Genomic DNA, 14,859 nt, shown 5'->3' with positions numbered 1-14,859 from the left:
AACGACATCGAAACTAATGTCTATCTTATTCATTTGTTCATTAGTGCGAGATTTAGACAGTGGTAGTACTCCCTCAATTTCGTATCTAAAGGAACATTTGAAAATGGAGTTCAGCATTTTTTTATTTCCATTTGCCACTCTCAATTTCAGTCTTGTGTCATCCATCAGCGCCTGCCTCACTAATTTAGGTGCCACTAACAGCCTTTACATACGATCAGAATTTCTTTCGGTTTTGCAAGAAGTCTTTCGGTAAGATTCTGCTACAGCACTCGTAAAAGGCTTCACGCACTGCTTTCCTGACAGTTAAATGCGCTTTCTGTAGTTGTACAGACTTGCCAGGGAGCGTTCCACCATCGTAAACTCTGATACGGCATCGAGGTATAATAAGGGGAGGTGGCGCTACAGACTTAGGATTGCTTTGAAGCTGGCGTCGCCATGTTAATAAGCGCTAAACATTATCAGACGCTGTTTATAATTGCTTCTTGTTCTTGTCTTCTGTTGTGTCCACGCAGCACTTTTTTAAATAGTAAATATTACGGTGCTTTGTGAATAACACAGTACCGCGAAGGCATTTTCGGACGCTTTTCTGACCTTAAAGGCATGTTTGGCCCCGTTAATGTAACTTTGTTTTTGTTACACATTTCGAATAAACAAGAAGCGAAGTATGTGATGTGAAAAGGCTGTTTTCGTAATCCGGTATATTTCCGTATGTGGAATAACGAAACTCGTGTTCCATCTACGTCCTCTTCCAAAAAATGCTGCGAACATGTTAGTAAGTCTGGACTGTTCGAAATTTTTCTTTTTCACAACGTTCAACCAGAGTGCTCTTCGTGTTACACTGATAGGAAATCCGAAATCTAATTATAGAAATTATAACCATTACAGTAAAAGTAAAAAAATGGTTCAAATGGCTCTAAGCACTATGGGATTTAACATCTGAGGTCATCAATCCCCTAGACTTACAAATACTTAAACCTAACTAACCTAAGGACATCACACACATCCATGCCCGAGGTAGGATTCGAACCTGCGACCGTAGCAGCAGCGCGGTTCCGGACTGAAGCGCCTAGAAGCACTCGGCCACAGCAGCCGGCACAATAAAAGTAATCAGCGCGACTAAAATTGATGTATGTGAAAGAAAATAGCGCTTGAATGAGCACAGTTACGAATGAAATTTGATTCCTTTAAACTTTAGACTATAATCTGGACGACTAGTACACATGTAATGATACAAGCTGGCATTTTTTATCAAACGTTTCGTCCACAAGCTAATGTTTGAGGCTACTAACACGATGGACGTCGACTGCGAGTTTATGACGTCGTGACGTTCCCGCACAATCAATGCTTTTTGCTGATTTTATAGCGAGTCCAAGAAATGCAAGGTCAGCTAGTAGAAATTTTAAATACGAAAAAAACACCTGAACTACGATGCTATCGTAAGAAGTCGTTGCACTAAAGATACCTTAATTCAATTCACCTCTCGACATAGCATGGAAATTCCTGTAACTGCCATGGATATGAACTGTTTCATTTTTCTACATCGGGAAACGCACAAGGGTAGATGATCTGCGCCTGCATTAATTTCTTTCGTTGTTCTATAATTCACTTAAATGGCCACCCACAAAAATAAAATCAAAATGATATCTCTGTCGCCTTAATTCCTCTTTTTGAGACTGATACATCTATACAAACCACTATAAGTGCACGGGATGGGAAACTTTTCTATTTTATGGTATATTTAGTTTTCTACATATGACATTTACCGCGGGAACGTGGCAGAAAAGACAGTTTATATGTGTGTATGTCCAGTTATCTAAGGTAGCGATTCATAAGAGGCTCAAAAATATTCGCAGGTTCTTGAAATTTTCTGAGCAGGCTTCTTCGAGATGTCTGGCGTATCTATTGGACTGTCTGCCAGTTTAGATTTTCGAGCCTTGATGTAAAACTCTACAAGAAAACAAATAAGCATATGTCGTGTTACCCTCATCTTTCGTATACGCGATTATTAGCCCGACATGATACGGGCTCACACAGCTGAGCAGTATGTATAGACCGTATAAGTGTTCTGTGAGTAATTTTTCTCGCTGAAAAGTTGCAGATTATCAGTATCCCATTAATACATAGAGATGCCTGTCAGTTGCTTGAACTGGAAATGGAGCCGATGCGATAATTCCCTCTCGTATCCCCCCCCCCCTTATCACCCCACCCTCCCGGCACACACACACACACACACACACACTCACTGTTACTCCCAATTTTTTGTCTAACTTGCCAGATTCCAGCGTTGTGCTTGAAGTGAAAAACTGTACGTCTCTCTACATTAAGAGTTAGTTGCCAGTGTCTTACATCCATACAAATTTATCCAAAACGAGGCAACATTTTGAAACTGCCATTTTTTTTCTATAAATTATTCAGTGGCTATGAGAATGCATCGTGCCTCAGGAGGTAACAATGACAGAAAATACACACGCCGTATTCTATCTCAGATGCGTGATAGGCTTCCACTTAGAGCTTTTAAGTACTTTGCTACCTAAAAGGTAAGTACGACTAAAGGTGAAGTACATCTGTGTTATTAATCTGTACTACCATATAAAGACAAGTCGTTGTTTAGCGTTTTTACTAAAACGCTCGAAAAGTACCTGACGATTTACTACAAATTTTTACATGGTACTCCAAAAAACATTCATGTGGACACATGTCAAGTGTCTCTCTTAAGCAGTAAAGGAGGTCACTATTGGTTGACTGTTAAAACTGACTGCGAGGATATATATAAGGTGGGGCAAATAAAAGTGGTCCGGAGAACAGAGCTCCAGGCTAGAAAGAAACACAGCAGAGAAAAAGAAATACAGTACTAACCTGACTATAGCAGATGCTGAAAGCGACCACCATTCATCTTTTGGCACTGATGGGCCCTGGTCAGCAAGTTGCTGAAGGTGGAAGCTGGACTGCTGGAGTTGCTGCAGTCTCATCTGAAATATTCTGCTGCAGTTTCTGCAGACTATGAGGATTGTTGCGATACACCTTAGACTTGAAGGTTCCCCACACAAAGTAATCGCACACTGACGGACCACGTTACCTGGGTGGCCAGCTAGCGCAGCGACCAGGCAGCAGGTCGAGGTAGGATATTCATCCGCATAATCGAGGTGATATGCCGGTCTCTTCCGACAGGCCAGGGGTTGATTTGGTAGGAATCTGCAGTATTTTCTAGTGAAGTGCAGTCACATTTCCTGGTGTGCGGGCAGGTTTCGCAATGTTTTCTGGCCTGTTCAAAACATGTCCTGTCCGATACCATTTTCGAACTAAGCGTTAAGCGATACAAGGCACTCTTGGCTGGCTCTTTAAGACAATTAAACTTCTCAAAAACCAATTGACCACACCGTTTCCACAACTTTGTTGTCATGTAACTTTCAACAACGAACAACCGATGATGATGATGATCATTGGTTTGTGGGGCGCTCAACTGTGTGGTCATCAGCGCCCGTACAAAAGTCCCAATTTTTACACAGTCCATTTTCTTTTCACAATCCAATCTAGTCACTCTCACAAATGATGATGATGAAATTGTGAGGACAACACAAACACCCAGTCCCCGGGCAGAGAAAATCCCCGACCCGGCCGGGAATCGGACCCGAGACCCCGTGATCCAGAGGCAGCAACGCTAGCCCCTAGCCCACCAGCTGCGTAGACGAACACCCGATGCTCCACTTGAGTGTACCACCATCCACTTTGCACTGCTCCACTCTCACTGACACAGACCGCACTGTGCTTTGAAACGCTGTGGCTCACATGGCGGGCGGACGCGTGGTGTGCGCGTCGCGGTGGAGTGGTTATACGCATACATTGACACCAAGTCGTATCCACTCGTCCGAACCACTTTTATTTGTCCCACCGGAAAAAATCGCAACACCAAGAAGGAGCTGAGTGACATAAACGAAAGTTGGTAGGCGTGTTTCTACACCTGAAAGATGACGTCTATTCAGATTTCGCGCCAGTGTTTAAATCGATACTGTAACGGTCGTGAGCGTTAGTTACCCTCGAGATTGGACGTTGTGAATTGACGTTAGTCAAGTAGGTCTTTACGGCCACAAAGACGCCATTATCAATACCTCACTGAGGTCGTGTAACAGGGCTATGAGATGCTGGATTTCCTTGTGTAATATTGCAGAAGGACTTGGCAGGAATGTAGCCACTGTGTCTGGCAGCGGTGGTCCCGGGAGTATATGATCGCAAGAAGACCGGGCTCCGGACGGCCACGTGGCAATTCCGAGAGGGAAGTCCATCGTGTTCGGCGTATGGCTCTTCTGCATCGTACTGCATCTGCAGCAGCAATTTGAGCAGAAGTTGGCACCACAGCGACACAAAGAATTGTTTCAAAACGGTAACTTCAAACACAGCTCCGAGCCAGACGCCCTTTAGCGTGTATTCCACTCACCCCAAAACGTCGCCTTTTGTAACTTCAGTTACGTCAAGCGAGAGCTCGTTGGGGGGGGGGGGGGGGGGGGGGGGCAGGGTGGCGGTCTGTTGTGTTTTCTGATGAAAGCTTTCTCTGCCAGTGATGGCCGTGAGTTGGTTAGTAGGAGGCCGGTTGAGGGCCTGCAACCAACCTGTCTGCATGCTAGACATGCTGGAATTAGAGCTGGTGTTACGGTCTGGGGTCTGATTTCGTATGACAGCTGGAGCACTCTCGTGGTTATCCCACGCACGCTGACTGCAAATTTGTACGTCAATCTGGTCATTTGACCTGTTGTGCTGCCATTCATGAAAAGAATTCCAGGGGGTGTCTTCCAACAGGATAACGCTCGCCTGTAAACAGCTGCTGTAACCCAACAAGCTCTACGGAATGTCGACATGTTGTTTTGGACTGCTTGATCATCAGATATGTCTCCAATCGAGTACATGTGGGACATCAACGGACGACAATTCCAGCGTCATCAACAATCAGCATTAACCGTCCCTGTATTGACTGGCCAAGTGCAACAGGCATGGAACTCCATCCTACAAACTGACATCCGGCATGTTGCATGCACGTTTGCTTGCTTCCATTCAACATGCTGGCAGTTACAGTGGTTATTAATGTACCAACAGTTCACGTTTGCAATTCAAAATGGTCCAAATGGCTCTAAGCACTATGGGACTTAACTTCTGAGGTCATCAGTCCCCTAGACTTAGAACTACTTAAACCTAACTAACCTAAGGACATCACACACATCCATGCCCGAGGCAGGATTCGAACCTGCGACCGTAGCAACAGCGCCGTGCCGGACTGAAGTGCCTAGAACCGCTCGGCCACAGCGGCCGGCACATTTGCTATTACATTAACCTGTGATATTGCACTCTTAATCACTTAGGCAAATGTAGTTCCGAAATTTCATTGCTCTACAAAAATTATATACAGAAAATGTGCTGTTTTGTTTCCTTCCTCGCGAACGGTTTTCACAGAAAACAGTAAAGTTATATTTGGGGCTTGTGGTTACAATACTACTACTGAACCTAAATTTGCAATAACAATAAACAAGGTTCAAGGTCTGAGAGAGCGGGGGGGGGGGGGGTGAAAGGAGACAGGAGACACGAAAGGGGGGGGGGAGGAATGGACATAAAGAAGGGGAAGGAGGAGAAGGATAAAGAGGGGGGGGGGGAGCAAAAGATGGAGAGAGTAGCAATTGCTAAATACTGCCCGATTCGCGCTAGTGCGAGTAAGAGTGCCACCTTTCCGATTCTGAAATAACACCTTTTTTTGTTTAAATGTAGGGTATCCAACGAGTTTTGCACAAATAATATTTTCATTCGTATACTAATAACGTCACATTGACAGTAAAAATTATAAATACGAAGTAGAAAAAGAAAAGAATGACTAAGAAGATCCTTGTTGTGTAGCAATAAAAAGCCAATCAAAATTGCTGTATTAATGCTCCTCAAAGACGAGAAATAAGAAATGAACATTAAAAAAACGCTTATTCAAGTCTGGTTGCAATCTACAACATTTTGTTTTCATATAACATCTCACGTCTGAGCATTTTAACTCATTTGCTGCATTGCTTAGATACCCCCTATCTTTTGAATGTTGACTGGCATTACTAAAGTGGAACAAAATGTGTTTGGAAAGCTAATTTTTTTGTGTTGTCTGGCTAAAACGTAGCCCAAGAACTGCATTCGACTAGATGCATATGCGAAGTCTACCTTGTACCCTGTAACTGATCGGTGTAACTGACTTTTGGCAGCTTATGACTGAACCAAGGCGGTTCGCGTCTCCACATCATTGTCCTGCCACTGGTACTGGACAGCAGGATTCGTACTTCTACGAGTGCATACCGCGCCGCGTTGCGTCCCATAAGCTTTGAAAAGGTCTCGTTTTCTGAAGAAGACACTTTTTTCGACTTTAAAATTTCACACTCGATGTTTTGGGGTCACAGATGAGGTATAGATGTACACACCCACTGTATGGCTATGCTCTTCCCTATCGACTGCAGCAGCTCTGGCTTGTGAAACCGAACGTAGACTCAGGAAGCAGTCACAGTTTTTCTTTTCTCCACAGGCAAGCAATAAACTACTTCTGTGACTACGCTGTGCAGTCGCGGGACGGCGTGCCCTTGTACGAGGACGTGACAGAAGTCGTGGGACACCTACTAATATCGTGTCGGACCTCCTTTTGCCCGGCGTAGTGCAGCAGCTCGACGTGGCATGGACTCAAATCGTACCCAGAAGTCCACTGCAGAAATATTGAGCACTGATACCTCTAAAGCCGTCTATAAATGCCACAGTATTGCCGCTGCAGGATTTTGTGCGCGAACTGACCCCTCGATTATGTACCACAGATGTTTGATGGGATTCACGTTGGGCGATCTGGTTGGCCAAATGATTCACTCGAACTGTCCAGAATGTTCTTGACACCAATCCGGAACAACTGTGGCTCAGTGACATGACATCGTTGTTTGAGAACACGAAGTCCATGAATGGCTGCAAATGGTCTCCAAGTAGCTGAACATAACTACACTACTGGCCATTTAAATTGCTACACCACGAAGATGACGTGCTACAGACGTGAAATTTAACCACGAAGATGACGTACTACAGACGCGAAATTTAACCGACAGGAAGAAATGCTGCGATATGCAAATGATTAGCTTTTCAGAGCATTCACACAAGGCTGGCGCCGGTGGCGACACCTACCACGTGCTGACATGAGGAAATTTTCCAACCGATTTCTCAAACACAAACAGCAGTTGACCGGCGTTGCCTGGTAAAACGTTGTTGTGATGCCTCGTGCAAGGAGGAGAAATGCGCACCATCACGTTTCCGACTTTGATAATAGTCGGATTGTAGCCTATCACGATTGCTGTTTATCGTATCGCGACATTGCTGCTCGCGTTGGTCGAGATCCAATGACTGTTAGCAGAACATGGAATCGGTGGATTCAGGAGGGTAATACGGAACGCCGTGCTGGATCCCGACGGCCTCGTATCACTAGCAGTCGAAATGACGGGCATCTTATCCGCATGGCTGTAAAGGATCGTGCAGCCACGTCTCGATCCCTGAGTCAACAAATGGGAACGTTTGCAAGACAACAACCATCTGCACGAACAGTTCGACGACGTTTGCAGCAGCATGGACTATCAGCTCGGAGACCATGGCTTCGGTTACCTTTGACGCTGCATCACAGACAGGAGCGCCTGCGATGGTGTACTCAACGACCAACCTGGGTGCACGAAAGGCAAAACGTCATTTTTTCGGATGAATCCAGGTTCTGTTTACAGCATCATGATGGTCGCATCCGTGTTTGGCGACATCACGGTGAACGCACATTGGAAGCGTGTATTCGTCATCGCCATACTGGCGTGTCACCCGGCGTGATGGTATGGGGTGCCATTGGTTACACGTCTCGGTCACCTCTTGTTCGCATTGACGGCACTTTGAACAGCGGACGTTACATTTCAGACGTGTGACGACCCGTGGCTCTACCCTTCATTCGATCCCTGCGAAACCCTACATTTCAGCAGGATAATGCACGACCGCATGTTGCAGGTCCTGTACGGGCCTTTTTGGATACAGAAAATGTTCGACTGCTGCCCTGGCCAGCACATTCTCTAGATCCCTCACCAATTCAGCACGTCTGGTCAATGGTGGCCCACTAATGGCTCGTCACAACACGCCAGTCACTACTCTTGATGAACTGTGGTATCATGTTGAAGCTGCATGGGCAGCTGTACCTGTACACGCCATCCAAGCTCTGTTTGACTCGATGCCCAGGCCTATCAAGGCCGTTATTATGGCCAGAGGTGGTTGTTCTGGGTACTGATTTCTCAGGATCTATGCACCAAATTGCGTGAAAATGCAATCACATGTCAGTTCTAGTATAATATATTTATCCAATGAATACCCGTTTTGTGGTGTCACCGCCAGACACCACACTTGCTAGGTGGTAGCCTTTAAATCAGCCGCGGTCCTTTAGTATACGTCGGACCCGCGTGTCGCCACTATCAGTGATTGCAGACCGAGCGCCGCCACACGGCAGGTCTAGAGAGACTTCCTAGCACTCGCCCCAGTTGTACAGCCGACTTTGGTAGCGATGGTTCACTGACACATTACGCTCTCATTTGCCGAGACGATAGTTAGCATAGCCTTCAGCTACGTCATTTGCTACGACCTAGCAAGGCGCCATTACCAGTTACTATTGATGCTGTAAAACATGTACCGTCAAGAGCGATGTTCACCAATTATGGATTAAAGTTAAGTATTCCAGCAGCTACGTACGTTTTTTGCTAGTATAATTTTCTTGACATGTTCCAGACCTCACGCCAGCCTGCGTGAGCTAAAACGCGTGCCTTTCGGCTTCCTCTCATAGTGGGTTGGCTGTCTTGCCAATCCGCAACACGTTTCATCTGCATTTCTTGTTGGTGTGGCAATTTTAATTGCCAGTAGTGTATTTTCAGTCAATGATCGGTTTAGCTGAACCAGAGGACCCAGTCTATTCCACGTAAACACGACGCACATCATTATAGAGCCACCACCAGCTTGCACAGTGCCTTGTTACATCTTGGGTCCAGGGCTTCGTGGGGTCTGTACCACACTCTAAACCTACCAACAGCTCTCGCCCAATGAAATCGAGATTCACCTGACCAGGTCACGGTTTTGCAATCGTCTAGGGTCAAACCGATATGATAACGACCCCAGGAGAGCTGCTGCATGCGATGTCGTTTTCTTTGCGAAGGCACACGTTTTGGACGTCTGTTGCCGAAGCCCACTAACGTCAAATTTCGCCGCACTGTCCTAACGGATTCGTTCGTCGTACGTCCCACATTGATTTCTGCGGCTATTTCACACAGTGTTGCTTGTCTGTTAGCACTGACAACTATACGGAAACGGCGCTACTCTTGCCCGTTTCAAGTGAAGGCCATGTGCCATTTCGTTGTTCCTGGTGAGAGGTACAGGTAACGCCTGAAATGTGGTATTCTCAGCACAATATGGAAGTTAATACGAATATAAAAAAAGGGAGGAAGGTTTATCTGTTTAGCAAGAGTAATAGAAGGCAGATTTCAGACTACCTAACAGATCAAAACGAGCCGGCCGCGGTGGTCTTGCGGTTCTAGGCGCTGCAGTCCGGAACCGCGGGACTGCTACGGTCGCAGGTTCGAATCCTGCCTCGGGCATGGATGTGTGTGATGTCCTTAGGTTAGTTAGGTTTAAATAGTTCTAAGTTCTAGGGGACTGATGACCTCAGATGTTAAGTCCCATAGTGCTCAGAGCCATTTTTTAGATCAAAACGAAAATTTCTGTTCCGACACTGACAATGTTGAGTGTTTATGGAAAAAGTTCAAGGCAATCGTAAAATGCGTTTTAGACAGGTACGTGCACAGTAAAACTGTGAGGGACGGGAAAAACCCACCGTGGCTCAACAACAAAGTTAGGAAACTACTGCGAAAGCAAAGAGAGCTTCACTCCAAGTTTAAACGCAGCCTAAACCTCTCAGACAGACAGAAGCTAAACGATGTCAAAGTTGGCGTAAGGAGGGCTATGCGTGAAGCGTTCAGTGAATTCGAAAGTAAAATTCTATGTACCGACTTGACAGAAAATCCTAGGAAGTTCTGGTCTTACGTTAAATCAGTAAGTGGCTCGAAACAGCATATCCAGACACTCCGGGATGATGAAGGCATTGAAACAAAGAATGAGACGCGTAAACCTGAAATACTGAACACCTTTTTCCAAAGCTGTTTCACAGAGGAAGACCGCATTGCAGTTCCTTCTCTAAATCCTCGCACAAACGAAAAAATGGCTGACATCGAAATAAGTGTCCAAGGAATAGAAAAGCAACTGGAATCACTCAACAGAGGAAAGTCCACTGGACCTGACGGGATACCAATTCGATTCTACACAGAGTACGCGAAAGAACTTGACCCCCTTCTAACAGCCGTGTACCGCAAGTCTCTAGAGGAACGGAAGGTTCCAAATGATTGGAAAAGAGCACAGGTAGTCCCAGTCTTCAAGAAGGGTCGTCGATCAGATGCGCAAAACTATAGACCTATATCTCTGACGTCGATCTGTTGTAGAATTTTAGAACATGTTTTTTGCTCCAGTATCATGTCGTTTTTGGAAACCCAGAATCTACTCTGTAGGAATCAACATGGATTCCGGAAACAGCGATCGTGTGAGACCCAACTCGCTTTTTTTGTTCATGAGACCCAGAAAATATTAGATACAGGCTCCCAGGTAGATGCTATTTTTCTTGACTTCCGGAAGGCGTTCGATACAGTTTCGCACTGTCGCCTGATAAACAAAGTAAGAGCCTACGGAATATCAGACCAGCTGTGTGGCTGGATTGAAGAGTTTTTAGCAAACAGAACACAGCATGTTGTTATCAATGGAGAGACGTCTACAGACGTTAAAGTAACCTCTGGCGTGCCACAGGGGAGTGTTATGGGACCATTGCTTTTCACAATATATATATAAATGACCTAGTAGATAGTGTCGGAAGTTCCATGCGGCTTTTCGCGGATGATGCTGTAGTATACAGAGAAGTTGCAGCATTAGAAAATTGTAGCGAAATGCAGGAAGATCTGCAGCGGATAGGCACTTGGTGCAGGGAGTGGGAACTGACCCTTAACATAGACAAATGTAATGTATTGCGAATACATAGAAAGAAGGATCCTTTATTGTATGATTATATGATAGCGGAACAAACACTGGTAGCAGTTACTTTTGTGAAATATCTGGGAGTATGCGTGTGGAACGATTTGAAGTGGAATGATCATATAAAATTAATTGTTGGTAAGGCGGGTACCAGGTTGAGATTCATTGGGAGAGTCCTTAGAAAATGTAGTCCATCAACAAAGGAGGTGGCTTACAAAACACTCGTTCGACCTATACTTGAGTATTGCTCATCAGTGTAGGATCCGTACCAGATCGGGTTGACGGAGGAGATAGAGAAGATCCAAAGATGAGCGGCGCGTTTCGTCACAGGGTTATTTGGTAACCGTGATAGTGTGATGTTTAACAAACTCAAGTGGCAGACTCTGCAAGAGAGGCGCTCTGCATCGCGGTGTAGCTTGCTCGCCAGGTTTCGAGAGGGTGCGTTTCTGGATGAGGTATCGAATATATTGCTTCCCCCTACTTATACCTCCCGAGGAGATCACGAATTTAAAATTAGAGAGATTAGAGCGCGCACGGAGGCTTTCAGACAGTCGTTCTTCCCACGAACCATACGCGACTGGAACAGGAAAGGGAGGTAATGACAGTGGCACGTAAAGTGCCCTCCGCCACACACCATTGGGTGGCTTGCGGAGTATAAATGTAGATGTAGATGTAGATGTAGACTCTTGACACTGTGGATCTCGGACTATTTAATTCCCTAACGATTTCCGAAATGGAATGTGCCATGCGTCTAGCTCCAAGTACCATTCTGCGTTCAAAGTGTGTTAATAACCGTGGTGCGGCCGTTATCATTTCGGAAATCTTTTCACATGAATAACCTGAGTGCAAATAACAGCTTCTCCAATGCACTGCCCTTTTATACCTTTTGTATGCGATACCACCGCCATCAGTCTATGTGCATATCACTATCCCATGACTTTTGATCCTCAGTGTACACTGCAGTCATGTTATCGTTGTTCGGGAAATGTCTCCGAAATCATCCCACCAGGGTGTTGGAGCGGCCCTCTGCAGCTCAATAAGGGCTGTACGATAAAGCGGCAGAGAAAAGATTGCAAATACTACTTCGGCTCTGTTCAGTAATGGTGAGCGTTCGCTATAACACGCATAAATAAGAAATATCAAAAAGATGGACAATGGCGGATAGTACCAAATGAAGTGGTATTCAAAGAAGTAGATCCTATTATACATGACCGATAGAGATGGCGCTGTGGCTAGCACACTGGACCCGCATTCGGGTTTATACATGACCGATAGAGATGGCGCAGTGGCTAGCACACTGGACCCGCATTCGGGAGGACGACGGTTCAATCCCGCCTCCGACCATTCTCATTTATGTTTTCCGTGATTTCCCTAAATCGCCCTAGGTTCCTTTGAAATGGCACGGCCGGCTTCCTTCCCCGTCTTTCCCTAATCCGATGAGACCGATGACCTCGCTGTTTGGTCTCCTCCCCCAAACAACCCAACCTATTACAGAGGTTATGAAGAAAAGGATCTCTTTTTTTTCTTTCCTTCTTTTTTTTTGGCACATTATGAGAAAACCAGAAACTAGATTACCAAGACAAAAATAGAGAAACATTGGACATTAGGTGACATGTAGGAGGGTTAATGGAAATCAGAGAGGATATGAAAGAGCAACAATAAGCTCTGGACGATTTGCAAAACAAAATAGAAATTTTAAAGAAACTGAAGAACATAAAAATAAGACTTAACACAAAAATAAACAATCTTGAGTGGAACGAATGAGAAGGTACTGGGCAGCTCAGAAAGAAATTTTATGGAAGAAGATGATCGGAAAATCTTTGACCGAAGTGGTCCATTGAGTCCAGAAAAGCAGCAGCAGCAGAAGAAGAAGAAGAAGAAGGAGGAGGAGGAGGAGGAGGAAATACCTCCTCCGCGCCTCTTAATAGATTCATGACCCTAAATCTGATTTTCTCCATATTTTTCCATATGGTGACTATTCAGACCTCGTCCAAAGAGAAGTCGAAAAAAGATAAGTGATATATATATATATATATATATATATATATATATATATATATATATATATATGAGTGTGTGTAACTCTGAACTTCCTCTTGACCTTCGCCTTTCACACTCATATTGCTAGACTGGTCGCTTCCCACGCCCGGGTTCCCGGGTTCGATTCCCGGCGGGGTCAGGGATTTTCTCTGCCTCGTGATGACTGGGTGTTGTGTGTTGTCCTTAGATTAGTTAGGTTTAAGTAGTTCTAAGTTCTAGGGGACTGATGACCTAAGATGTTAAGTCCCATAGTGCTCAGAGCCATTTGAACCATTTTTTGCTAGACTGGAGATCGTTACTAGTTACACCTCGAGATATTTCAGAAAGCATCTATAGCGCGAGCGCGGTTCTGTTGTTTCTCGCAGCTGGTACGGGCACGTCCCTCTCGCAGCGTCCATCACTTTAACGAACACGAACGGCGCGTCAGTGATGAGAGCGGGTCGACGACGCCGAGAACACATCTACCCGATCGATCTGCTGTTTGTCCTTGCTTCGTCCATCTCAGGCGTGATGTGGCGCGCGAAACAGCTGTTGCCTTACTTCCAGATGGTTTGCAATTAGGAACCTTTCAAAACTCCGAGAGTCTTACAAAAATTAAAGCCTGACGTGCCGTGTAGTCCCGCAGATCCGTTCCGAGTGGATTGCATCTAGAACGAATGCAAACTCTACTGTTTATGATCAGTTATACACCTAAAAGTCGCTGCGTTGCTGTAACTTCCTTCGTTTCAGATGGAATAACAGAAAATTTCCATATATGTTTATGATCGAGACGGTTTCGCAGGTGGTATTTACATACAGAAACAGATGTCTCGAACCAACACTACCTTTGACATGTGGGATGGATAAAGGACTTCAGGGAGGATATAAAGCAGCTGTTGTTCCGCACTTAACAACGTGGCACAGCGCAGTGTGACGAAATGACATTCATTTTCAGCTATTTACGTATTGCAAAAATGAAGAAAACCCTCTAACCCGTCTTAATTTTGTCCAATGAACAAATTATTAATGCTGGATCTAATCCCATCTCAAATTCTAGTATACATGCCTTCTGAAATGTACAATTTTGCCGTTCAGATAAAGAGTTCTTCTAAAATATCTAAAATATCTGGAGTATAAATAATGCATTTAGTGGACGATATTGACTTGTGAAGTAGGCTGCATAGTCACATAGTTCTCAAGTATTCGCAGGTAAAAGATAACATACTTTTAGCGCAATAGGGCAAATTTTGGGTTCATCATCAGAAAAATTTTAAGGAAACAGTCCTACTGGATGGGTATTTTTGTAACTGGCCATTGGCACTAGACTATAATTTATGAAGCAAGTTAGTGGTAAAGAGTCATTCGCCGCTTATCTAACGATCAATACAGCACTCGTAAAGTGCGTCGTACTAAAAGTTCATTATTAAAGATACAGTTTCGCAAGTATAGGCGGTAAGTGGGATACATCTGAATTTTGCTGTACACTGATCTATGTCAAAGTGCCGATGAACATTGCTGTATTACGGCCGATACAGGAAAACGTACTACTGTCATTTTCTTTGGACAGACCATGAGCAAGTGGAGGCCGCCAGGGAGTACTAGTACAAATTAATTATTTTAGAATTCCCATATGTGCAAAAATAGTGAACGCGACGTTCCTGATTTAGACTCAGGGTGAGTTCGTTCAGAAGCGTTGCGCTCGCACTGCTGGTAGTATAG

General features: G+C 44.9%; 1 protein-coding gene across 2 annotated transcripts in view; it reads right to left on the bottom strand.

Moving 5' to 3' along the window:
- Positions 1-14,859, bottom strand: part of LOC126234769 (synaptotagmin-15-like) — a 251,876-nt gene that overhangs the window by 236,805 nt on the left and 212 nt on the right. The window lies entirely within an intron of this gene.

Source organism: Schistocerca nitens, chromosome 2 (assembly GCF_023898315.1).
Source record: "Schistocerca nitens isolate TAMUIC-IGC-003100 chromosome 2, iqSchNite1.1, whole genome shotgun sequence".
Taxonomy (NCBI): domain Eukaryota; kingdom Metazoa; phylum Arthropoda; class Insecta; order Orthoptera; family Acrididae; genus Schistocerca; species Schistocerca nitens.
This window is presented reverse-complemented; position numbering and strand designations above follow the sequence as displayed.